The sequence below is a fragment of the Ursus maritimus genome, unplaced genomic scaffold (assembly GCF_017311325.1).
Source record: "Ursus maritimus isolate PB19 unplaced genomic scaffold, ASM1731132v1 scaffold_31, whole genome shotgun sequence".
NCBI lineage: Eukaryota > Metazoa > Chordata > Mammalia > Carnivora > Ursidae > Ursus > Ursus maritimus.
The window spans coordinates 15,775,896-15,802,339 of record NW_024425675.1 but is presented as its reverse complement, the minus strand read 5'-3'; the positions used below and the strand labels follow the sequence as shown (position 1 = coordinate 15,802,339).

General features: G+C 35.7%; 1 protein-coding gene and 1 pseudogene across 2 annotated transcripts in view; one reads left to right on the top strand and one right to left on the bottom strand.

The window, feature by feature from the left end:
* The window catches only part of MALRD1 (MAM and LDL receptor class A domain containing 1), a 747,156-nt gene that overhangs the window by 268,294 nt on the left and 452,418 nt on the right, over positions 1–26,444 (top strand). The gene's annotated exons all lie outside the window — the stretch shown is intronic.
* Positions 19,723–20,994, bottom strand: LOC103664219 (annotated as a pseudogene).

The following is a 26,444-nucleotide window of genomic DNA, read 5'->3' as shown; positions in this document are numbered from 1 at the left end:
CCTGGGAGCACTGAGAGCCTGCTTCCTCCTCTTCCACTCCCTCTGCTTGTGTTCCCTCTCTTGCTGGCTGTCTCTCTCTCTCTCTGTCAAATAAATAAATAAAATCTTAAAAAAAAAAAAAAGGTACAGTGTTGGACAGTGCACAAGGAAGAAAAGCCTTATGAGAAAGGTAGTTTTTGAGTTGACTTCAAAGAGCTTCCCAGAATTTCATCAAACAAAGATAAAGTGGTGGTTATAGCCATTATGGAGGAATGATAAATATTTGTTTTATTATATACAGACTTAATAATTCAGAGCAAATGGTTGGCAGGGAAACGTTTGATTCCCAGATTCAGTAACTGGAAGGGTGGTGGTCCCAGGACCAGAAATAAAGATCTCATGAGGAGATGATTTGCAAGACACCAGCTAAAGACAAGAAAGATAAAGGATATCAGAGAGGGAACATTCACTGTATTAAGAAACACGAGCCCTCGAGAGGGTGTGTGTGTATGCACGTGTTCTCTGTGATTATTGGATTATTGGAAGTCATCAATGCCAAAGGGGTAATGCAATCATTAAGAGAAGAACGTGACTACAGAGAATCTTCTTCTAGTGTTACAGGGCTAAAAAAGGGAAAGAAAAATACACATATATGGGCCATGTATTTTATAATTCCACGGATATGAAATGTCCGGAATGGGCAAATCTGTCAAGACAAAAGTAAGTAAGTGGTTACCCAGGTTGGGGGGTGGGGGGAGTTGGAACGTACAGTGACTGCTAACAGATAGGAGGTCACTCTTGGGGGGTGATTAACATGTTGTGGAATTGAATAGTGTTAATGGACTCACAACTTGGTGACTCTATTAAAATTCTCTGAATTAGGTGCTTTATAAGGGTGAACTTTATGGGGTATGAATTATATCTCAATAAGGTTATTATAAAAATAAGCAGGAAAAGGATAAATTCATTTTAGACTCCCACATTCCATATGTGAGAAGTGAATTTTTTAACACACGATTAAATCGAGAATGTTCTAATAGAGTGGAGCAGATAGTTGAATAAAAAACCCTTGACTAACTCAGTAGAAGAATGAAAGGAAGAACAAGAAATTAAAAATGTTGGAACAAAGAGGAAAAAATGGTATGGAGGTACATTCAACCATAAAGTCGTAATACTTAAATAAGTTTGAACTAAATACTAAAGTCAAAGACTGGATAAAAGGGAACACAAAACAAAACACAACTATATGGTGCTTATAAGACAAATACATTAAATAAAAAAGACTTACTAGCAAGTTTGAAAATAGTATGATAATACTTATGCCAAAAAAATTAAAAACGTACGCCATTAAAAGACCAAAACAAAAAAAGCCAGTGTGACAATACTAACATTTGAGAAAATAGACGTTAGGTCAAAAATGCTACCAGAGGTAGAAGACTGTTTTGGGGCACATGGGTGGCTTGGTTGGTTAGGCATCTGCCTTCAGCTCAGGTCATGATCTCGGAATCCTGGGGTCGAGCCCCCTTTCGGGCTCCCTGCTCTGCGGGGAGCCTGCTTCTCCCTCTGCCCCTTCCCCCTCTCTTGCTCTCTCTTTCTCAAATAAAATAAGTAAAATCTTAAAAAAAAAAAAAGACTTTACAATGAGAAAATTGCTATTACAAAACTTAGATGGCCATTCTAAGTTGGTGTCTTTTATAATTTATCTTTAAATATATAACTAAAAATTTGCAGAATGACCAGAAGACACCAATATAAATATACAAATTCATAATCAAAATGGGAGATTTTGATACACCTCTCTCAGAAAGATATTAAACAGAAAAATCAGCAAGTATATAGAGGTAAGCTGTATAATTGCTTAACTTGAACTAATTCATATATCTAGAACACTATATTCAATGGCTGTCCAGTAGAAATATAATGCAAGCCATGTGTAATTTAAAAAATTTCTAGTAGTTCTATTACACAAAAAGAAAAATAGATGAGATTATTTCTGGTATATTTCATTATCCAATATATGCAAACTTCATTTCAGCATATTATAAATACAAAATTGAGATATTTATGATCCTTTTTATTATCAATTTTCAATATCCAGTGTGAACTTTATATTTCACATTCCAATTTAAACACTAAATTTCTATTGAGAATAGTTGTTTTCTGTATAGACTTAATAAAGTTTACAGTTGAAAAAGTAAATTCAGATGCTCAATTTGTTCCAAATATACTTGAGTTCAGTACCAAAATATTATTTTCCTCTCATGTTGTCATCATATTGAGAAACTAGCTCATTGTTTTTACAGTAATCACCTTGACATTAAAGCAACAGCCTATCAGTTTCAAAACTTCATTTGTTCAAGTTAAATAAATTCTCTAACCCTTTCACCAGCTTAGCATTATTAACATCAGTTTCAAAGATGCATTTCAGAAATTGAAGGGCAAATTGTAAGTTTTTATTGTAATTCCTATTAATATGCAGTATTACATCAGTTTCAGGTGTCTAATATAGTGATTTAACACTTCCATACATTACCAGGTGCTCATCACAACAGGTGCCCTCCTTAATCCCCATCACCTGTTTCACCTGTTTCATTCTCCACCCCCCCCACATCAGTTCTCTGTAATTAAGAGTCCATCTCTTGGTTTCTCTCTCTCCTTTCCCTTTGCTCATTTGTCTTAAATTCCACATATGAGTGAAATCAGATGGTATTTATCTTCCTGACTGACTTATTTCACTTAGCATTATACTCTCTAGCTGCATCCGTGTCATTGCAAATGGTATTTCATTCCTGTTTATGGCTGAATAATATTCCTCTGTGTGTGTGTGTGTGTGTCTTTTTTTTTTTTTCTCCAGACCTAGGTCTTTTATTTTCTCTTGTATTGATGTTATTGACAGATCACAAAATACACAAATCTAAAGTGACTAGCTCTTGAATTTTTACACACGTGTGTATCCATGTAATCACACCCAGATCCAGACATAGAACATTCCCAGTGCCCGGAACTCCCTCAGACCCTCCCCAGTCAGATCCCACACCAGAAAGTTCACACTGTTTCAATGTCTGTTGCCCTGGGACACTTCCCTGTTCTGAAACGCGGTGCACTGAGAACAGCACAGTGTGCCCTCTGGGTCTGGCGTGTCTTCGCTGCACGTCTGCGGGGCTGTGCACAGCGGCAGGCTGTTCTTGGCTGTTGCTGCTTGGTGCCCCACCTCATGAAGAAGCCCCGCTCTTTGCGTCCTCTCTCTGATTGGTGGCCTTTTGGGCTGTTCCCAAATCTGGGCTATTTTGATTAAAGCTGCTGCAAACATTCTTGTACTTTTATGTATGAGCACTCTTTTGCATGAGCAACATTTTTGTTGGAAATAAGAGTGGGATTGCTGGTTTTTAGCTCTAGCAGCTTCTGCAAAGCAGACCTGTGTCAGAGCTGCTGCATTATACCGTCTCGCCAGCAGGCAGGAGTGTTCAGTGGCCCCATGTCCTGGTCAGAGGGTGGGATCCTGCTATCGTAGGTCCCTTTTAGTCTCGGTATTCTGGCAAGGTTGTTTGAAAATAGAGTCTTAATAGAAAATATGAAGTTCAGACATCAGGAGATGATGTCATTGAAAAGGTAGTTTTTACTCAGTTCCCATGAGGGTCACACAGGGAGGCAACAGGCTAGGTCCAGAGGCAGAGGGAGTGGGGGAGACTGTGGGTAAGAGCCCTTACTGTGGTTTCCACAGGGAAGAACAAGTGAGGCAGGGTAGTGGATTTAGGATTGGTGGGTTTGAATAATTTCAGGGCTCTGGAGCAGAGGGGTGTCCTGAGTTGTCTGGCAATCAGGGCAGGGGGATAGTGGCCCCAGCTATGAGAGCTTGGGATATACATCATTTCTTTATCCATTACTCAGTCAGTGTACACTTGGACTGCTTTCATATTTTGGCTATTGTAAATAATCCTACTCTGAACATACAGGTGCATGTATCCCTTTGAAGTAGTGTTTTTGTATTCTTTGGGTAAATACCCAGTAGTGCCATGGCTGGATCATAGGGTAGCTCTATTTTTAACTTATGAGGAGCCTTCATACTGTACCAGTTTGCATTCCCACCATCAGTGCAAAGTTCCCTCTTTCTCCACACTCTTCCCAACACCTGTTGCTACTTGCATTGTTGATTTTAGCCATTCTGACAGGTGTGAGGTGATATCTCATTGTAGTTTTGATTTACATTTCTCTGATGATAAGTGATGATGAATATCTTTTTATGTGTCTTTTGGCCATCTGGATGTCTTCTTTGGAGAAATGTCTGTTCATGCCCATTTTTTAATTGGATTACTTGTTTTTTGGGTGTTGTGTTTTATAAGTTCTCTATGTATTTTGGATACTAATCCTTTATAGGAGATGTCATTTGCACATATTTTCTCCCATCCCGTAGGTTGCCTTTTAGTCTTATTGATTATTTCCCTCACTGTGCAGAAGCTTTTTAATTTGATAAAGTCCCGGTAGTTCATTTTTGTTTTTGTTTCTTTTGCCTGAGAAAACAAATCTTGAAAAACAGTTGCTATGTCCGATGTCAAAGAGGTTATTGCCCGTGAACTCTTCTAGGATTTTTATGGTTTCAAATCTCACATTTAGGTTTTTAATCCATTTTGAATTTATTTTTGTGTATGGTGTAAGAAAATTCTGTTTCTTTCTTTTGCATGTTGCTATCCAGTTTTCCCAACATTTTCTGAGGAGACTATCCTTTTTCCATCGGACATTCTTTCTTGATATGTTGAAGATTAATTGAGCATATACTTATGGGCTTATTTCTGGCTTTTTTATTCTGTTCTTTTGATCTGTGTCTTTTTTTTTTTTTTTTTGAGCCAGCACCGTATAGTGTTTTGATCATGACAGTTTTGTAATACAACTTGAAGTCTGGAATTGTGTTGCCTCTAGTTTTGCTTTTCTTTTTCAAGATTGCCTTGGCTATTTGGGGTCTTTTGTGGTTCCATACAGATTTTAGGATTGTTTGTCCTAGCTCTTTAAAAAATGGTGTTGGTATTTTGATAGGGATTGCATTAAATATGTAGATTGCTTTGCAGATATGCAAAAAATATGTAGATTGCTTGGGTAATATAGACAATACAATATTTAACAATATTTGTTCTTACAATCCATGAGCATGAAATGTCTTTTCATTTCCTTGTGTCTTGAATTTATTTCATCATTATTTTATAGTTTTCAGAGTATAGGTCTTTCACCTCTTTGGTTAGGTTTATTCCTAGGTATCTTTTTATTTTGGGTGCAGCTGTAAATGGGATTTATTCCTCAGTTTCTCTTTCTGCTTCATTATTGATGTATAGAAATGCAAGAGATTTCTGTACATTGATTTTGTATCTTGCAACTTTATTAAATCTGTTTATCAGTTCTGGAAATTTTTTCATGTAGTCTTTCAGATTTTCTATGTATAGTATCATGTCATCTGCAAGTAGTGAGTTTTACTTCCTTCTTACCAATTTTGATACCTTTTATTCCTTTATGTTTTCTGATGGCTGTGGGTAGGACTTCCAATACTGTGTTGAATAAAGTGAGAGCAGACATCCTTGTCTTGTTCCTGACCTTAGGAGAAAACTCTCAGTTTTTCCTTATTAAGGATGATGCTAGCTGTGTGTTTTTCATATATAGCCTTTATTATGTTGAGGTATGTTACCTTTAAACCTACTTTGTTGTGTGTTTTTATCATGAATGGATGTTGTACTTTGTCAGATGCTTTTTCTGCATCTATTGGAACGATCATATCGTTCTTATCTTTTATTGATGTGATTTATCACATTGATTGATTTGTGAATGTTGAACCACTCTTGCAACCAGGAATAAATCCCACTAATCATGGTAAAGGATTTTCTTAATGTGTTATTGGATTTGGTTTGCTAGTATTTTATTGGGGATTTTTGCATTCATGGTTATCAGGGATATTGGCCTGTAGTTCTCTTTTTTAGTGGTGTCTTTATCCAGTTTTTGTACCGGGATAATGCTGGCCTCATAGAATGAATTTGGAAGTTATCCTTACTTTTCTATTTTCAGAATAGTTTGAGAAGAATAGGTAGTAATTCTTCTTTATACGTTTGGTAGAATTCCCCCGTGAAGCCACCTGATCTTGGGCTTTTGTTGGTTGGGAGTCTTTTGATTATTGATTCAATTTCTTTGCTGATTATTGGTTTGTTCAAATTTTCTATTCCTGTTTCAGTTTTGGTAGTTTACATGTTTCTAGGAATTTATCCATTTCTTCTAGGTTGTCAAATTTTTTGGCATAGAGTTTTTCATAATATTCTCTGATGATTGTATTTTTGTGGTGGTGTTATTTCTCCTCTCTCATTTGTGATTTTTTAATTTAAGTCATTTCTCTTTTTTTTCTTGTAAGTCTGGCTAGAGGTATAACAATTTTATTGATTTTTTCAAAAACCAGCTCCTGATTTCATTGATCTGTTTTTGTTTTAGTTTCTATATCATTTATATCTGCTGTAATTTTTATTCCTTCCTTTTGCTGGTTTTAGGTTTTGTTGTTCTCTTTCTAGCTTCTTTAGGTGCAGGGTTAGGTTGTTTATTTGAGGCTTTTGTTGCTTCTTGAGATAGACCTGTATTGCTGTAAACTTCTTTCTTAGAATCACTCTTGCCGTATTCCAAAGGTTTTGGACCATTATATTTTCATTTTCATTTGTTTTTATGTATTCTTTATTTCTTCTTTGATTTTCAGGTTACCTGTTCAGTGTTAAGTAGCATGTTATTTAACCTCCATGTACTTATGGTCTTTCTAGATTTTTTTTTCTTGTAGTTGTCTTCTAGTTTCATAGTGTTGTGGTCAGACAAGATGCGTGGTATGACTTTGATCTTTGTGACTTTGTTGAGACTGGTTTTGTTTGTTTGCAAATATGTGTTCCATTCTGGAGAATGTTCCATGTTCACTTGAAAATAATTTATTCTGCTGTATTAGGATGGAAAGTTTTGAATATATGCGTTTGTTCCAATGTGTCATTTAAAGTCATTGTTTCCTTGTTGATTTTTATTTAGATGATCTGTCCATTGATGTAAATTTGGTGTTAAATTCCCCTACTATTGTATTATTATCAAGTAGGTCCTTTACATTATTAACTGTTTTATGTATCTGGGTGCTCCTGAGTTAGGTGCATAAATATTTACAATTGTTACCTCTTCTTGTTGGATTGGCCTCTTTATTATGATATAGTGTCCTTGTTTGTCTCATTGCAGTCTTTGTTTTAAAGTTTATTTTGTCTGACTGCTACTTCAGCATTCTTTTGATATCTATTTGCATGAAACATTTTCTCCATCCCTTCCCTTTTAATCTACAGGTGCTTAGGTCTAAAATGAGTCTCTTGTGGGCAGCATATAGATGGTTCTTTTTTTTAAAAACTGTTCTTTCACCCTATGTATTTTGATTAGAGTGTTTAGTCTATTTATGTTCAAAGTAATTATTGATAGGCATGTATTTATTGCCATTTTATATTATTATATTTTATATCCTTTTTCATGAGTTTCTTGACTGATTTTTTTTTTTTTTACAGAAATACTCATTTTTACTGCTCTTGTGTTTCCTGCCTTTATACTAAAACATTTGATCTCTCCTTTCCACTCAAAGAGTCCCCTTTAATATTTCTTCCAGGTCTGGTTTAGTGATCACAAACTCCTTTAGTTTTTGTTTGGGAAACTCTTTATCTTTCTTTCTATTTTGAATGATAGCCTTGCTGCCTAGAGTATTCTTGGCTGCAGATTTTTCCCATTCCAAACTTTGTATCATGCCACGTTGTTGTGGCCTACAGAGTTTCTGGTGAAAAATCTCCTACTAGCCTCATGGGTTTTCCCTTGGAGGTTACTGACTTCTTTTGCTGCTTTTAAGAATTTTTTTTCTTTATCACTATATTTTGCAGGGTTGATTACATTATGTCTTGGTTTGGCCTTCTTTGGTGATTTTGATGGGAGTTCCTTATGCCTCCTGGATGTGGATATCTGTTTCCTTCTCCAGATTAAGGAAGTTTTCAGCTATTAATTCTTCAAATAAATTCTCTGCCCCCTTTTCTCTTTCTTCTTCTTCTTAGACTCCTCTAAGGTGAATGTTATTATGTTTGATGGAGTCCCTGCATTCCCTAAGTCTATTCCCATTTTGCATAATTCTTTGTTCTCTTGTTTGGCTTGATTACTTTCCATTATTCTGTCTTCTAGGTCACTAATTTATTCTTCTGCTTCTTTAATCCTACTACTCATTTCATCAACCATGTTTCCCATTTTGTTTATTAAGCCTTTTATCTCTGCTGTGTTATTCCTCATCTCTGTGTTAAGGGTTGAACTCATGTCTTCCACTGTTTTCCTAAGTCCAGTGAGTATCCTTGTGATTATTGCTTTAAATTCTCTATCAGGCATGTTACTTATATCTGCTTTACTTAGATCTCTGGCCATGGCCTTCTCCTATCTTTCATTTGGGATAAATTTAAAAAAAAATTATTATTATATTTTCATTTAAATTCAATCAACCAAGGGACAAATTTCTGTCACCTAACTTTGTCTGCCTCTCTGTGTCTGTTTCTATGTGTTAAGAAAGTCAGCTATGTCTTCTGCTCTTGGAAGTAGTGACTTTATGAAGAGGAGGTCCTGGAGCGCTCCGCAGTGCAGTGTCCCCTGTCACCACAACGTGGCACTTCAGGAGAGTATCCTATGTGTGTTGTTTATGTCCTGCTATTATGTCTGAGTCACTTTTCCTTTTGACTGTGCTGACTCTCTCTGCCTGTCAGCTGTGTTTGCTCTTTGTGGTGTTAGTGGGACACAGGCAGGCCAAGCTCTGGGGGTGGTGGGGGTGTGTGTCTGCTGGCTACTTGGAAGTGAGGTGGTAATGTTAGCAAAATTTGCATAGGGCCACCAGTTTGATGCTGGATCCCAATGTGCTGTGGTGGCTGGGGACTGCATAGAGGGGTGACTATGGGTGCAAGCCTAGGCTCAGCATGCATTGATGATTAGGCATTGCTGGGCTTGGTTTGTGAAAGTGGCAGGTGGTATGCAGCTGGGCTTTGTTTGGAGGCTGCATAGGGCTCATGGAGCCAGCTCTGTCTCACATGGCTGGGTGGGCTGTGCAGACAGCTTTAAAAAAATTTGCTCTGAGCCCTGGGCTGAGGCTACAAGTGTCTATGCAGCCCAAATTCCTCCAGGTATCTCTGTGTTTATGCTGAGAGCCAGAGGAGGAAAATGGTGCCTGCCAGTATCCTTGTTTTCAAAGATATCCCCCAACATGGTCCAAAATGAACGTGAACAAATATGTCTCTCACTTACCCCTAGTATTGTGTAAACTGCTTTTAAATTTGCCTTCCACAGAAGCTGCTGTCTCTTTAAGGGCTGCAACTTACTATTCCTTGTCCTCTTGGCTCACCCATTGCCGAGTCAGGGGACCTCCAAAGCTCCAGGTTCCAAGTCCCACTGGTTTTACAAACTTGATGAATTCAGCCTCTCTGGTTTTTAAAGCCACATGTTATGAGGATTAGTCTACCCCATGGGAGCCCTCTGGTGCAAAGGCCCATTTCTCTGCCCTGTCTACTTGTGCAGCTCCCTCCCTGCGGCGGGCAGCTGTCTCTGCCTTTCTGACCTTCTGAGCCTTTCAGATGCAGCTGCTTCTCTTTATTTATTTGTGGAGTTTGTTCAGCCAGTCTTAGGATCACTCTCTGGTTTATTGACTTGGATATGGGTGATATCTAGTTGTAAATATGGGGCAGGGTAAACTCAGGATCCTAAAAAGCAAATTTAAATTCATTAATATCAACAAAACATTCTTGAAATTCTTTTTATAGATTGGTAGACACTGTATATAATGCTACCAATTATATCCAAATTAAGCTGCATGTTGATTTATGTTAGAAAATATGTAATATCATTGCAATTAATTTGTATTATGAAGACCTTCAATTTCAACATGAATTCTTGTGCTTGCCACCTTTGTGACCTAGGTTACAGTGTCATAAGTGAACTTTTTTTCTTTCTTGAAGTTTTAGGTTTAGTTTGTTCATATGTAATGTGATGTTGATATAGGCAAGAAAATGTAAATCACACTGCCAGTTTTTCTTTGATTATTGAGAATTTGGTAAGCATTGCTTTTGTTTAAAGAAATCTTGAATTGGAGTTAACAATACAGTAAATTTTTATGAAGCTCTTCCACTATTCTGCCAACAATCTCTGACAAAGAATGTACATGTAATGATTAAATTCATTGCCTTCTACTTCAGTGGTTCCATAATCTTGACATGATTCATAGCACTAGTTTGAAAATACTGAATGACTTCAACAATAAAATCCATGAAATATTGTATAGAGTCTGACATAGTACTACATGGATATACTGTAGAGAATCCCACATATAATAAGTTTCAATTTAAGAGACATAAATATGACCAAAAATAAATATGATCAGAAATATAAGTAGATACATTTTGGTAAAAAATACCTTGTTTTCTTTTATAAGATGCAGAGTAAATAAGAGAAGTGAGTAAGCAGAGAAAATAAGAGGTACTATAAATCAATAAGTATTGGTTCCTGTTCTTTGGAGGTTCTAATTAGAAAGTCAAAATCACCACATTAGAGCAAGTCCGAGTTCTACTCTGATTGCCATGTATTCTCTAAAAATTAATTGAAACTGCACACATCTCTTCTGGCAGATGAAATTCAGTTGGCAAGCAAGAACAAAAGAGATTCTGGTTCCTTTAACAATTAGATAAAACCTATTAAATTTAGAATTATGGTACTAGGAAGACCTTAAGCCCTGTAATTTCCAATTTATTTGTCTTTCCTAATTTTGATTTGCAATATAAACTCAAAACCCAGATTACAAAGTGTAATATCATTCTTTTAATGTTCTAAAACAAAACCAGCCTTACTCCATTGTAAGTCTCTTGCACTGCTTTCTTAGTTTAGCTGTACTTGATTTAATAATATTCCTAATGCAAAATAATTTTTACTGTAGATTGAATTGCATCTTTTTTTTCCTTTGAATTTGGAAATTTACATTCGCTGAACCCTTTTGTTCCAAACATTGTATTAAAACCTGAGGTGCCTGACAGAAAAGACCCATCTTTACCCTTAAAGGGCTCACAGTGCAATAGGAAAAACAGATTCTATGCCATTTGTTACCGCCAGGTATGCAGTTGGCCTCTATGATGTCATGATGAACTCATTCTGGACATGGGCAGGGCTGGTGATGCACCCAGAGACCAGCCAAAATGAAGCCATTATCATAATCTCTAAACTCAAAGGGACAAAGGAAGGAGGTTAGGTTGTACAAATCTAGGGAAAGCTGGACCTGTAAACGAGGCATTGCCCCAAAAGAGAAAAACCCTTAAAGGAGTGCAGCTCTTTGGTGATACAGAGAGCGAAGGAGTTGGGGTCGTGGGAATAAATACCCTGGATGATTTTTCCTCCCACCCTCCAGTCTCCTGCTAGTGTCTTACATTAGCCAAATGGAACTGAACGTCAGAAGTTCACAGATCCTACTTTCACCGAATAATTACCTAACCTTTGAAACTGAGCTGGAAGTCAGCTCTCCTAGGAAACTTTCCCTGGTCCCTTTCCCTAGTCTGATTCAAATATTTCTTCTCTGGGTATTATTTCTATTACAGCACATGTCCCAGAATACCATCCATATTAATTTACTTGTCTACCTCCTTCATGGTACTGTAGCATCTCAAAGGGAAAGGCATTGACCAATTTGACTATTGTAGTCAACAGCTAGAATAGGGTTTATCTCATATCGGGTGACTATGAGAAAAAGGGATACCATCAATGATGAAAAAACAACAAAAATGAAACATTTAATATTTGGACCAAAGGAGAAGAGTCCTTAAAAAAGAAAGCTGAAGGCAAAGCCAAAGGAGATTGGTGACAATAAAAAATCTTGAGGATAAAATTAGTTTTCTAAGCTGCTATAGATAGAATTGTAGTGCTTTTGTGAATTATTTCCTTCTGTGTTATATCCTTAACTCTTATGCACAAATATATTACTTTTATTCACTTTGGATATATTTTACATGAGATGTATGAAGTTTCTCGTAAAAAAAAGAAGAAAGAGAAAAATGTCTTGAGCTGGAATTTCTTTGGGGAAATCACTAGGTTTAAAATTAAATTTTCTCATATTCTCTTTAGAGATCTAAATTTCCTGCCAGGGATTACTTCTCAGTCTCTTTTAAATTAAATACAAAGTTTTCTAACCGAACACAGTCATACTGTTGGCTAGGATGTCATGAACTCAAAATAGTACTCTGGGAAAGCTTTTATTGAGTTAATTAGAAAATGTAGATTTTAAAAATTAAATTATTGTTATTTTGTTACAAAATTATTTTAAATTCTTAAATTCAGTACTTCAACTTTTTATCAACAAAACTTCTAAAACATATACATATGAACACCCAATAGTTGTAGTCAATAGAATCAGCCTATTTCAAAGCCCTTGTCTAAAATGAAAAGACATGATAAGCTTTTTAGGTGATGGAAATATCTGGTCCTACAGTATCCTGTACTAGACTTATTCAGCGTTCATATTCAAATCAAAAAAGAATTCCCTTTTACCAGTACTTAACTGCCGAAGCTTGATATCATTTCCATTTCACTGACAGTTGCCTTAGTGTAGATTCCCATTGTAACATTCTTTACTCCTATCATTAGAAAAACAGAATCAGCCACCAAATGCTGTGGTGGTGTTTGTTTACATTTTTAAATACTTCCTCCATCATCTACCTCCTTTACATATTCAGAACTTAGATTGGCCTTTCTGTTACAGACCAGCGATGCTATAAATAACTGATAATGAAAAAAAAAAAACTGATAATGACAATTGCTGATGAGGGTTGCTGTAGAACAGTGTAAAGGTCAAAGTATGGTAATTCACAATCATCCTTAACAAAGTGTACAAGGCATTACAATCCTGATACCGAACTCCGGTGGGAAAGCACAGGGAAGAAATGGCACAACATGAATCCCCTCAAGTAAATGCGAATGTGAGGAGGTTAAGAACTAGAACCAGATTATCTGCTCTCTCAGGGAATGTCTAAATCTGAGGGTCAGCTTTCTGTGGATAACACAGGTGAATAGATAGTTTTATACATTATGACTGTTAGTTACTCATGCTCTATTACTGATTCAATCTCTGGTTACATATAGCACAGGTTTTTTAAAAAAAAAATAGTGCAAGAGAAGTGTTTCAAATCTCAAGGCAGCATAGCTTTGAACATCTTGCCAGGCATTTCCAGTTGTGAATATTCAAATATAGGAATCATTTACATTTTGAGCATATGACACTTTTTGTTTTCCAGACCCTGGTAATGAAGGAGTAAGAATCTGACTGGAAAACCTTGCATCATTTGCATACATGTGGTTGTCGTTTACATCTGACAAGCCCATTACCTGCTAACAGACCGCTTGTACATTTCTTTTATCCCCTCTGACCCTAGCAGGCTTATCTGATTTTACATTATAGAATAAGCAAAACTGCTTTTTAAATGAAAGTATCTTCACAAAGTTCGCTCTATTACAGATACTACTTTTTGAGACAGAGTGCTATATTTCTGCTCCCTTCATATATTCTTACAACTAAATTAACTGGCCAATAACTGGGTAAGAAGGCTTAAATATAGCTCTGCTTCTCAATCATTGTCACATCATTGAGCCCGTAGGAAACTATAATATAGTAATACCCTGGGTAAATTAGAGGGGATTTGAGGGGTAATTATATATATGATGTTTAAGATTAAACAGTCTTTATGATTTCTTTATGTAATTATGGTAAGAGAAAAGTGAAACATTGGAAGATATTAAATATTGAATTTGAATAGAGTTAATGCTTTTTTTAAAAAAATTAATGAAAACTTGAATTTGTATCCTGCTGAAATAATTTTTAAAAAATTTCCTCTGTGTAAAGTAAATGTAACATGAAATTTTATGTAGGTAACATGTTCCTTGTTCTTTCACAGCACTAATTTTTTTATTTTTGATAGTGGTCATCTTATGCATGTAAGGTGGTTTTATGGTTTTGATTTTGCATTTCTCTAAGGATAGTGACATTGACCATCTTTTTATGTGCTTATTGGTAATTTGCATGTCTTTTCAAGTCCTTGTCCATCTTGAATTGGGTTTTTATTTTGTTGTTGAGTTGTAGGAGTTCTTTATATATTCTGGATTTTAATCTCTTATCAGAATATGATTTGCAAATATTTTTCTCAAATTCTGTGGGTTGACTTTTCATTTTGTTGGTAGTGTCCACTGATGCACAAAAGCTTTAATTTTGATGTAGTCCAGTGTATTTATTTTTTGTTGTTGTCATCTTTGCTTTTGGTGTCATTTCCAAGAAATTGTTGCCAAATGCAGACATGGGGTCTTTCCCCTAGGTTTTCTCATGAGAGTTTTATAGCTTTGATTTAGTTTGAGTTTATAAGTAAGGTAAATGTCCACTTCCGTTGTTTTGCAGATGGCTGTCTAGTTTTCCCAGCCCCATTTATTGAGAAGACTTTGATATTCTTGTCAAAATTTGACCACAAACGTGAGGGTTTATTTCTGTGCTCTCTATTCTATTCTATTGGTCTTTATGTCTGTCTTTATGACACTGTTATATTGTTTTGGTTATTGTGGCTTACCACACTATTTTGGTAAATTTTGATATCAAGTATGAGTCCTCCAATTTTGTTCTTATTTTTCAAGATTGTTTTGGTTGTTTAGGATCCCTTGAGATGCACATTAATTTTAGGATGGATTTACTTATTTTTGTAAGAAAATTATTGGGATTTTGGTAGCGATTACATTGTATAGATTCCTTTAGTAATTATTGACTTTTTCACAATATTAAGTCTTCTGATAAATGAACAGGGATATAATCTCATTAATTCTTTCAGAAATATTTTATGGCATTGGGCTCCCTGCTCAGTCGGGAGCCTGCTTCTCTCTCTCCCTCTGCCTGCTGTTCCCCCTGCTGTGCTCTCTCTGTCAAATAAATAAATGAAATCTTAAAAAAATAAAAAAAAATAGAATACTTTTTTAAAATGCCTTTGGATTATTCAACATTAGTGTGAAAACACAACTGGTTTTACATGCTGGTTTGTGTTCCACAATTTTGCTTAATTTCTGTATTCTAAGAGTTTTGTTTTTTTTTTTTTTTCCTGTGGAAGCTTTCATGTTTCCTACGTTTAAGATTATGTTGTCTGCAGAGGTTACTTTACTACCTTTTCTTTACAATTTGGATGTCTTTTATTTCTTTTCCTTGCCTAATTCCTCTAAGAACTCCCAATAATATGGGAAATAGCAATAGTGAAAGCAATCCTCCTTGTTTTGTTCCTCTGAGGGAAAGCTTTCAGTCTTTCACCCCTGCGTATGATGTTAACTGTGGGCTTTTCATATTTGGTCTTTATTATGTTAGGTAGTTTCTTTTTTTTCCTACTTTGTTGACTGCTTTTATCATGAAAGGGCATTGGGTTTTTTTTAAGTGCTTTTTCTGCATCAATCGAGATGATTATATGGTTATTTTCTTTCATTCTGTTAATGAGGTGGGTTACACTGATTGAATCAATTTTTACATGTTAAACCATCCTTGTATTATAGGAATAAATCCTGCTTGGTCATGGTGTACATTTTTTTCTTTCCTGCTGCATTGTGCTTGCTAGTATTTTGATGAGGATTTTTGCATCTTTATTGAGGATATTGGTCTGTAGGAGTTTTTTAATATATCTATTTTTAGTGTCTTTGTGTTTATCTTTGCTATCAGGGAACTACTGGCCTCATAGGGCGAGGTGGGAAGTGTTCTCTTCAAATTTTTGAAAGAGTTTGTTGGCATATTTACTTATATTCCTATTCCTGTGTTTTCTATGTCTTGTGATTTTTTGTTGTTGAAAATTGGGTATTTGAAAAAACAGCCTCCTCTCTGAGTCTTTACAGAATTATAAGACTATCAAAACAATATTGTTACTTTTGCTTTGTTCTGTCTTATGTCTTTTAGAAGGATTAAGAGGAAAAGAGTCCACACGCATATATACATTGCATATATAATTTAAAATATATAAATGAGATATGTAAAATCGTGTGTGTGTGTGTGTGTGTGTATATATATAATTTTTAAAAACGTATTTATCTTTTTAATCCATCTGAATTCCTAGCTGGTTTTATTTCTTCAGTCTTTCTAATATATTCCTTTAGAATTTTTTTTTTTAAAGCATTTCTTATAGTAAAAGTCTGCTGGGAAATGATTCTTCCTCTTTTTTCAATTTAAATGTTCCTTTATTTCCCTTTCAGTTTTGAAAGACAGCTTCGCTGGGTATAGAACTTTTTTGTTTGTTTTTATTCAACACTTTGAAAATTATAATTTCAACACCTTCAATCATTTCGGGTATCTATTTTTATTCATATCAATGTTTGTCTTTATTAAATGAATAATTTTTGTTTGCTTACAAGATTTTATCTTTGTCTTTGGCTTATAACATTTTGGCTATGGTGTATCTATTAAATTTTCTAGATCCTTACATTTTTTTTTTTTTTTACCAAACTTAGGGTTTTCAGTCATTTATTTTTTTGAGTATTTTATCCTTCCTCTTTTTCTGGGATTCCATTTATATCAATATTGGATTGTTTCATATTTGTGTTACAAGTTTCTAATGTGTTAATATTTGTCAACCATTTATTTTTATGATTCTTGAGTTGATTACTGATTTATTTTCATATTTACTCTTTCTTTTTTGGCGATATCCAAACTATTGTTAAGCCCATGTAGCATCTTATTTTTTAATTTTAATTATTGTAGATTTCAGTCTCCAAATTACTGTTTGGTTATTTTATTTATTTATTTATTTATTTATTTATTTATTTATTTATTTATTATTACTTTTAATGATAATTTTTTATTATGTTATGTTAGTCACCATGCTGTACATCCTTAGTTTTTGATGTAGTGTTCCAGATTCATTATTTGCATATAACACCCAGTGCTCCATGCAATATGTGCCTTCCTTAATACCCATCACCGGCCTATCCCAATCCCCCACCCCCCTCCCCTCTGAAGCCCTCAGTTTTTTTCCCAGAGTCCTAGTCTCTTGTGGTTCATTCCCCTTTCTGTTTATCCCCCCTTCATTCTTTCCTTCCTTCTCCTACCGATCCCCCTGCTATTTCTTATGTTCTATAAATGAGTGAAACTATATGATAATTGTCTTTCTCTGCTTGACTTATTTCACTTCGGTTATTTATTTTAGAGTTCCCATTTTACTCTTGAGATTATCCATCTGTACATTCATTGATACCATAATGTTCTTCAATTTATTGAATGATTTTCCTTTAGTTCATTGAATATATCTTTGATAGGTGCTATAAAATCTTGGTCTGATACATCCAACATCTTGACCCTCTTGGAGTAATTTTCTATTGGTTATTTTTTAGTCCATAATGACCACACTACATTTTTTCTGCATGTCTAACAATTTTTGATTGAAAACTGAATATTATTGATATTACATTTTAGTGACTCTGGATTCTGTCATGTTCATGTGAAGATTTTTGTTTCTTGTTTTAATAAGTAGTTAATTTATCTGGTTTCAAACTGTAAACTTTATCTCTTGCACCATATGCAACTACTCTTATCTCTGCTCTGTTTTCATGGCTTTCCACTTTTGCTTTTTTGTGCATTCCTTCTCTATTTATCTGTGCTCTGTCAATTTCAGGCTCTCTCTTCTGAAACTTCAAGTCCACAAGGACTTAAAGCTTTGTGCCTTCTGCTGTTTAAATTATGTATGGTTAAAAAATTTACTGTTAGGAGAAAACTCAGCTTTGAAGATTGGGTCTACATAGCTCTGGTTTTTGAGCATAGTTTTTTTCTCTGATCTCTACCTGCATTTTGCCATACTTCCTACTGTCTCCCCTGTACCTGTGAAGCTTTGCTGTTAGGATTTCTAGGATTTCATCTTTAAATTTTCTTGCGAATTCTAATCTCTTCTTCCCTTTGCCAGTAAGGCTATAATTGTGTCATTTTCTGCAAACATAGACAAAGGGTAAGGGAGATTGTCAATTTTCTGAGATCAAAAAGCCACAAACTCACTGTTCTTACCACTCTCTGTTGCAGGTTTGCCTGTGTATTATGCTTTCCTCTGATTGTTTCTGCTTTGGAAATTTTTCAGTTTGTATTTTAGAATTAACTTTATATAATTTTATACAATACTTACAATTATTATCTCTGGGGAGAGTAAGGACACAACCATTTTAATCCCTTCTACTACTGGGATTTCATTTATACGACATTTCAAAATAAGTTTTGGCAGTATCCTATATTGATTTATGCTTACTACGAATTTCATAATCATATGATTTTATAAGTCCATTTCATAAATTTAGAGAAAATTGTGAATCTAATGAGCAGAATCCAAATTGCTAGTTGCATTATATGGAACTTTCAAAATTCCGATGAAGTTACAAGTAAGGTTTCGAATAAATAGCCTTAGAGATCAGTGCTGAAAAGTTTGAATTTTTAAAAAATCAGGTCAGTCTTAATAAATAAATGTATTTACAAACATGGCTGGCTCTTATTGTTTCAGGAAATATTAATAATTCTCTTTTAACTTATTTTTACCTGACATCAAAATCAATAAACTAATGACTATATCATTTGTGTAACAGATTGAAATTTTTAATTTTCAAGTAATTTTGTGTCTTTTACCTCTCTTCTATTGTAATGCATCTATGATATGTCAAGCTCTGCTTTGTATCAGCCTCTGTATCAATAGATTCTTCCCTATGTGCAAGATGAACCCTACTTCATTCTCTAGAATTCATCTCATGGTATCTGTTACAATTGATGGACTTAAATGACATACAAAAGTACCCATATTTTGCATTAGCGTTCACTGTTGGTGTTATACATTCTATGCGTGTGGACAAATGTATAATGACATCTATCCACCATTAATAGAGTGTACCTTCATTGTCCTAAAAACCCTCCGCTCTGCCTATTCATTCTTCCCATCTCCCCACCAAATCCCTGGCAATTGCTAACCTTTTACTGTCTCCGTAGTATTGCTTTTTCTAGAATGTCATATAGTTGGAATCATACAGTATGCAGCCTTTTCAAATTGGCTTCTTTCAGTTAATAATATGCACTTAAGTTTCCTCCTTGTCTTTTTATAGCTTGATAGATCATTTCTTTTTAGTGCTGAATATTCCAGTGTTTGGTATACCAAAGTTTATTCACCTCCAGAAGGACATTTGGTTGCTCCCAAGTTTTGGTAATTGTGAATAAAGTTGCTTTTGACATCCATGTGCAGGTTTCTGTCTGGACATAAATTTTCATCTCCTTTGGCTAAATACCAAGGAGCATGATTTCGGATCGTATGAATGTGTTCAGTTTTGTAAGAAATTACCAAAGAGTCTTTTAAACTGGCTGTACGGTTTTGCATTCCCACTGTTAATGAATGTGAATTTCTGTTACTGTACATCCTTGCTAGGATTTGGTGTTATTAGTTTCTGGATTTTGCCCATTTTCATAGGCATCTGGTAACATTTCATTGTTTTAATTTGCATTTCCCTGATGACATATGTATGGAGCATCTTTTCATATGCTTATTTTTTTGCCACCTTTGTATTTTCTTTGGTGAGGTGTCTGTTCAAGCGTTTGGCTCATTTCTTTTTTCTTCTTCTTCTTCTTCCTCTCTCTCTCTCTTTTTAATTGGGCTATTTTAATGCTTTTTACAATAGGATAAATAGTTCTTTTGATGACTGCAGATATGTTAGGCTGTTTGGTGGTATTCAGAACCACAACGGTAATGGTGGTTTTCCTGATAAGCGTGTAGTCTTCAGTAATTATAAGGAGTTATTTGTCTGAAACTGCTGTCAAACCAGCAAGACTGCATTTATAAGTCCATTGTTTTCAAGATTGTTAGTAACCTGGGTATATTTTCCCCAAATAACCTTGTCTTCTTGTGTCACAGGCTCAACTCACTCACGTGTGTCTCAATGACAGTATCTTTGGTAATAACTCCCAAAGTTGTATATAGTTGGGATAAGGGATTCTTTTTTCCACCAAATATTGGCAGGCAAGAGGTGACTATCAATTCAGGCTGTGTTGCATGGATCTTTTGACTCATAAGCCCATTGTCCTAATGAATCTCTCATATTTGGGTCGTTTTCGAGCGAAGCCATCTCCAATAAAGCAGACGCTAGTAACCATCCTCTTCCATGCTTTCTTCTTTCTCCTTCCTGTTTGAATGACTTTTAACATTTCTGTTTCTCCCTGGGCATGAACTTTGAGCAAAGGAATTTCTCATTTTCCCACTTTCTCTTTTTGTTTTTGTTTAATCATATTGGAAAGTACTTTAGCTCTGTTCCTACTGTCCATAGATATGCAGGGGCTGCTCCTTGTGGAGACTCCATCTTTCTTTTGTTTGGTGTTTATCTTTTCATGTATACTGAGTCTTTTTCATTTGTGTTTTCCTGGCATGGCACTGTTTATGGTAGAGTTTAGCTTTCATCTTTTTTGCCTTTTTTGAACATTCATGAACTTCTTGACCTTCCTTCTTTCTCTTTTTCTTATGGTAATCTAAACGATAGCCATAGCACTTCTGGTGCAACTCAAAGTAGTCATTTTGTGGCATGGAGACAGCCATGAGGCCACTGGGTGCAGCTGCTGGGAAGCGAAGAAGCTCTCAATTTTCAGGTCTCCCAGACCCGCAAGCTGACTCCACACAACCCACAATGGACAAACAGTTCTAAAACCTGGCCCATTTCTTAATCAGGTTATTTGTTTTCTTATTGTTGAGTATTAAGAATTTTTTGTATGTTTTGTTTAATAGTCCTTATTACATGTGAATGTTCCCTGTGAGCTTGAGAAGAATGTATATTCTGATGTTATTGGATAAAGTAGTCTGTCGACATCAATTATACTTATCTGATTAATGATGTTGAGTTCACCTTTGTCCTTACGGATCTGTTGCCTGTGAAATGTGTCCATTTCTGATAGAGGTGTGTTGAAGTCTCTATGATAGTGAATTCATTTGTTTTTTGTTTTTTGCTTCCCCCCCCCCCCCAATTCTGTTAGTTTTGCCTCACATATTTTGATACTCTGTTACGCTCATATACGTTAAGGATTATTATGTCTTCTTGGACTATTGACCTCTTTATCATTATGTAATACTGTTCTTTATCCCTGATAACTTCCTTTGCCTTGAAACCTGCAACAAATTTTGTCTGAAAGAAATAGAACTCTCATTCATAGTAACATGTGAATAAATTCTTGCATTCATGTCATTTCTGATAAAGTATAATTTTAAAAATTATTTTTAAATTCTCAAAAACTTAAATTACTTTAGTTTCTTTTGAAATCTAGGTCAGAAAATTTTATTAGAAGGCATTGTTTATCTAGTGATTCTCACAAACAAGTCATCAGTTGTTCCTTTGTTTTATTCATTCACTTGACAGATATTTAACTGAGGACTTATCTAAATGTGCCAGCCCCCCCTTTTTTTTTTTTTGGTCAAATACATTAAGGATGTGTGAGTTATTTTTTTTTTTAAAGTATAATGGAGAACTGATGACAGAACTCCTAAAGAACTATTTACAGCAAATTCTGTGTGGGTGTATGTGTGTGTGTAAATGGTACCCTGGAATTGCTCATTGAGTTTCTCAAATATATGTGACTAAGAATTTTAACCTATACCTCTCTCAGCCAACTTGTTTTTCTTTTTTTAACTAGAATACAGTGCCTGTGTTCTACGCAGTATGTAATAGAAAATGAGGTGTTGTAGGGGCGCCTGGGTGGCTCAGTCGTTAAGCGTCTGCCTTCGGCTCAGGGCGTGATCCTGGCGTTATGGGATCGAGCCCCACATCAGGCTCCTCTGCTGGGAGCCTGCTTCTTCCTCTCCCACTCCCCCTGCTTGTGTTCCCTCTCTCTCTGGCTGTCTCTCTCTCTCTGTCAAATGAATAAATAAAATCTTTAAAAAAAAAAAAAAGAAAATGAGGTGTTGTAAAACAAGTGTTAGGAAATTCTTTAATCTTATAGTTATTTATTTTCCACAGAGTGTTCATTTTGTGAAGAAGAATTAAGCTTGAATGTCTGTTTTTCTAAGTTTCCTTTTGAATTAGCATCTTGATTTGGCAACTTGGAATTATAGATACTATTTTAGCTGTTAGTGTAAGTGGTTTTGAACAGTGGGTCTCAAAACTTAGCACGCACCAGAATAAGCAGGAGAATTTGTTAAACAGATTGCTGAGCTCTACTCCAGAGTCCTTGATTCGGTATGTCTGAGATAGGGCCCAAGATCTGGTGATTACAGTGAGTTCCCAGATAATCCTAACGTAGCTGGTTCTGATCTCGCACTTAGAAACTAGTTTAGAATATAAAACATGGGGAGAAGGATCTAAGTGTGGTCGTGATTTCAGTACTCACCTAAGGAATTAGCACTGGCAAATTATTTAATTTTCCTTATCTGTGAAGTAGTAGTGGTCACAATCCCAGCTTCTCAGCTTTGTTACAAATATTGAACGACAAACTATTATTAATACTCTCTAACTGAAAGATTACAATGTAAAGACTGACCTAAAAACCTCAAATGCTCTGTTTTTTACATCTCAGAAACTAGTGTTTTTTGGCCTGAAATCTATTTTATAAAGAGTAGGCTTACTTTAGTGAGCCTTCAAAATTTCTGTTTTGTGAAATTAGAAAATAAATAAATACAACTATATTATGTAATTTCTTCGACCTTAAATTTTCTCCATTGTTATTTTTGTGTGTTTTACTTGCCTCACACAGACTTTCTGCAGTGAATGTCATACAATATTGAAACAGGAACTGTGGGGGCTCCTAATTAAAATAGTTGGCTTTGATACATGTGATATTGAACTTGAGTTGGGAAAACCCCAGGTGGTTGTATAAAATTTCAGCAAATGTTGTTCATTACTTCATTTTTATTTCATGAGACTAGGAAAGAGAAACCCAAAAGCACTCTGCTAAAATTGTAAGTCCTTTTTTTAAAAATCGAGATGACTTGCGCTTGTAAAGGAGAATTTTTATATAGAAAAACAAGAATTCTCTAACACTATGATTTAATCTTCAGCAACAGATTCAGGAAATATTTATTGAGTACCAATTGAGTTTAAGTGACTTTACAAGATTTTCTGGATTCACAAGGTGATGTGGATAAATAAGTTAAAATCAGTGTCTTGATATGTGTAAAATCTACTGGAGAATAAAGCTTTATATTCAGTGAATTAAAATGTAATATGAAGAATACATTTAAAAAGTTATGTATAAATGCTATGAAATTCTTAGGTGTGGGGGTAATTTTGAATCAAGGACTTTAGAGTCTAGGAATCTGAGAAGGCTTAGAAGTTACATTGTGGAGGAAAAATCAAGATAGTATAGAGGACAGACCAAGACCAGAGGTTGTGTAACTGTGCCCGGGAAAAGGACAGATATAAGGGAGACAAAGAAAAGAAAGTGCTTAATGTATTCAAGACATTACATGAACATTACAATGGGTATAAATCTGGGTGTCTGAGTAAAGTAATATGTGAAAGTTGATGCCAGATATTTTTATAGAAAGTTATTCCTCCGATCCCGATGAATGGAGATTTTATCCACAGAAGAGTGGTGAGCAAAGGATGGTCTATGGGCCAATTCTTGCCTGAAGCCTGTTTTTGTAAATACAGTTTTATTGGAGCATGGCTATAACCAGTCATTTAAGCAGTCTGTGGATGCTTTCATGCTACAAAGACAGACGTTTAATAGTTGTAACAGAGACCTTATGGCCCACAAACCCTAAAATATTTACTGTGTGGCCTTCACACACACAAAAATCTGACCCAGTTTATGTAGAGTGCAGTATAAAATGTTGGTCTGTGTATGATTAGTTACAAATACGTGATGATAGAAAGAGATTGCACCAGAATGCAAATTAATTCACTGCTTCCTTTATTGCGAAAGCTGTGCTATGAAAAAAGCAATGTCAGCTGATTTAGACACTGTGTCTAGTGACTAGATTTATATTGTACGGATGCTTTTTATTGTAGTATAATGTCATATGGTTTAGTTGAAGGGTTTTTGAGTCAGTAAAGATGTATTGAAGATTTTTTTTTAATGATTTATTATTTTAAAGGGAGAATTGAGGGGGCAGGGGGAGTGGGAAGGGAAGAGAGAGAGTCTCCAGCAGAATCCTGTCTGAGCATGGAGCCTGACTTGGGGCTCGATCCCACGACCCTGAGATCATGACCTGAGCCTAAACCAAGAGTCAGATGCTTAACCTACTGAGCCACCGAGGTATCCCTGTATTGAAGATTTCTAAGCAGGATGGTAGGATCAGATGTGTATTTCAGAAAGGACCAATAAGTTCAAATAGAAACCGTGTGTGTGTGTGTGTGTGTGTGTGTGTGTGTGTGTGTGTGTGTGTGTCTGTGTGTGTGTCTGTCTTCTGCATCACTAAAGCATAGTACAGATGGCATGTGTGGAGTTTTGGAGTCAGACAGAACTGCTTTCAAACCCTGGGGACTCAGGGAGTAAGATTTGACACTCAAGAAGGAATATTCCTTTTCCCTTAATTTATATTCTAAAAATTCTGCACAGGAGCTCTGACTGGTCTGGCTTGCTTAAGAAGCCTACTACAGCAGTTGGTGGGTCAGGGGTTTCGTTCATCTCACACAGTGGAGTTGGTGGCTCTGGTGGGCGAGCGGTTAGTGTCACACAAGAATTGTTCATTACAGATACTGGGGTAATGCTATGGAAACCTCTAGAAGAATTGTACTATTGAACAGTTTGTATTTTCTGCTACACATGAAGCTAATAAACTTCATGATAACTTTTACTAGATCCTATCTCATCAGGTATGTTAAAAACTCCTATAATATCATAATGAAGTAAAAGGTATTTTTTTAGCCCAAAGAATAAGCCTAGAGAATATGTCCCTGATGTCGTAGACGTACAGAGTCAAAGGTCAGTTGTCCTAACTCAAAAATATTTTGATTTGTCCACGCAAGTGTAGTTTTTTCTTACTAATTTGAGTGAATACCCAAGATACTCTCAAATAAAGGGGAAAAAAGGTCAATATTATAATTGCTTAATTTATGTTAAGACTTCAGAAACTGATTATCATGAGGCCTGGGAGACTATCTTTAAAATAGCATGCGCTGTAAATAAGATATCTATATCTATATCTATATCTATATCTATATCTATCTATACACACACACACACACATGTATATACATATGTATATATATATATATGATTTTATTTATTTATTTGACAGACAGTGAGAGAGAGAACACAAGCAGGGGAGTGGGAGAGGAAGAAGCAGCCTCCCAGCGGAGCAGGGAGCCCAATGTGGGGTTCGATCCCAGGACCCTGAGATCACGCCCTGGGCCGAAGGCAGACACTTAACGACTGAGCCACCCAGGCGCCCCGAGATCTCTTTTTATAATCACTGTTTTTAATGACTTGTACATCATCACCTGGAATCTTTACTTTTGCAAGTCCTGGGTGTACAACACTTCCTTCAAGTATTACAACACTTTGTATGTGGTTTATGATATGTTTTATTAGAAAATATGTACCTATAAAACGTTCTCCTTCCTACCTCATATGAGAAAAGACCATTTGAAGGCTGGTGGAGCGATGCTGTTATTTTGTGGGTGACAGCATTGTTTGGTGTGATCATTACTGCTTTGCCCATTCCAGGAGGCGAGCTGATTTCCTTTGCAGGTACATGCTTGAGTGATCTCATCCCAGACAGAGGCAAGTGTTTGTGTAATTCTTCATCTTTCCATCAGGAATCATACATACGACATCACCTGCCCACAACTAATGCATTTAGGATTGGTGACCGAATGATGTACTGCTACCCCAGCACAGTGTTCATAGTGTGACGTAAGAGCACAAATGCGGTTGTGTTGCTTGCCTTTTTCAAATTGATCTCCTGGTATCAATATCTCCTTTTTTCTTCTTCTTGAAAGTGACGTTTCAGGGGTATATAATTATAAGGGATTGTTTCAGTAATTTATATTTATCTCTGTGTGTGAATTTCATCAGATTATATTGGATTGGGAAAATTAAACATTCATAGTTTTTCCTTGCATAGTTTCTGGGGAAATTAATACAGAGACCTCCAGTTGAAGAACTGTTGACTGGATGCTTTTATCGCTACTGCCAGAATTGTGACTTTTAGTCACTTAATTCCTCCACAGTCTCTGATCTGTTGGGTTTGTCTTGTCTTGTCTTTTCTTGTCTTTTCTTTTCTTTTCTTTCTTTTCTTTTCTTTTCTTTTCTTTAGATTTTATTTATTTGACAGAGAGAGAGAGAGCATGAGCAGGGGAGAGGCAGAGGGAGAGAGAAAGGGAGAAGCAGACTCTCTGCTGAGCAGGGAGCCTGACACGGGGCTCGATCCCAGGACCCTGAAATCATGACTTGAGCCAAAGGGAGATACTTAACCGACTGAGCCACCCAGGCACCCCTATGTTTTGTCTTT